Source organism: Mus pahari, chromosome 7 (assembly GCF_900095145.1).
Source record: "Mus pahari chromosome 7, PAHARI_EIJ_v1.1, whole genome shotgun sequence".
In the NCBI taxonomy this organism is placed as follows: domain Eukaryota; kingdom Metazoa; phylum Chordata; class Mammalia; order Rodentia; family Muridae; genus Mus; species Mus pahari.
Genome location: NC_034596.1, coordinates 12,968,873 through 12,970,564, shown reverse-complemented (window position 1 = coordinate 12,970,564; position 1,692 = coordinate 12,968,873).

Below are 1,692 nucleotides of genomic sequence, written 5' to 3'. Positions count from 1 at the left end.
GGGTTACTTTAATTTCTGGAGTCCAGCTTCTTGAGCTCTTTGTATATATTGGATTTTAGTCCTCTATCAGATTTAGGATTGGTAAAAATCCTTTGCCAATCTGTTGGTGGCCTTTTTGTCTTGTTGACAGTGTCTTTTGCCTTACAGAAGCTTTGCAATTTTATGAGGATTGCAGGGATGGTTTAGTATATGGAAATCCATCAATGTAATCCACTATATAAACCAACTCAAAAACAAAAACCACATGATCATCTCATTAGATGCTGAGAGAGCATTTGACAAAATCCAACACCCATTCATGATAAAAGTCTTGAAAATATCAGGAATTCAAGGCCCACACCTAAACACAATAAAAGCAATATACAGCAAACCAGTAGTCAACATCAAAGTAAATGGAGAGAAACGTGAAGCAATCCCACTAAAATCAGGGACAAGACAAGGCTGCCCACTTTCTCCCTACCTATTCAATAAAGTAATTGAATTCCTAGCCAGGGCAATTAGACAACAAAAGGAGATCGAGGGTATACAAATTGGAAAGGAAGTAGTCAAAATATCATTATTGGCAGATGATATGATTGTATATATAAATGATCCTAAAAATTCCACCAGAGAACTCCTAAACCTGATAAACAGCTTCAGTGTAGTAGATAGATATAAAATTAACTTAAACAAATCAGTGGCCTTTCTCTACACAAAGGATAAACAAGCTGAGAAAGAAATTAGGGAAACAACACCATTCACAATAGTCACAAATAATATAAAATACCTTGGTGTGACTATAACTAAGGAAGTGGAAGATCTGTATGATAAGAACTTCAAGTCTCTGAAGAAAGAAATCTAAGAAGATCTTAGAAGATGGAAAGATCTCCCATGCTCATGGATTAGCAGGATTAACATAGTCAAAATGGCTATCCTGCTGAAAGCAATCTACAGATTCAATGCAATCTGCATTAAAATTCTGGCTCAATTCTTCACTGAGTTAGAAAGGGCAATTTGCAAATTTATCTATAATAACAGAAAAACCTAGGATAGCAAAAACTAACCTCTACAACAAAAGAACCTCTGGTGGAATCACCATGCCTGACCCAAGCTGTACTACAGAACAATTGTGGTAAAAATCACATGTTACTTGTACAGTTACAGACAGGTAGATCAATGGAACTGAATTGAAGACCCAGAAATGAATCCACACACCTATGGTCACTTGATCTTTGACAAGTGAGCTAAAACAATCCAGTGGAAAAAAGACAGCATTTTCAACAAATGGTGCTGGCTCAACAGGCAGTCGTCCTGTACAAGAATGTAAATTGATCCATTCTTATCTCCTTGTACAAAGCTCAAGGCTAAGTGGATCAAGGAACTCCACATAAAACCAGACACTAAAACTTACAGAGGAGAAAGTGGGGAAAACCTAGAAGATATGGGCACAGGGGGGGAAATTTCCTGAAGAGAACAGCAATGGCTTGTGCTGTAAGATCAAGTATCAACAAATGGGACTTCATAGAATTGCAAAGCTTTTGTAAGGCAAAAGACACTGTCAATAAGACAAAAAGGCCAACAAGAGATTAGGAAAGGATCTTTGCCAATCCTAAATCAGATAGGGGACTAATATCCAATATATACAAAGAACTCAAGAAGCTGGACTCCAGAAAATCAAATAACCCCATTAAAAATGAGGCACAGAGGTAAACA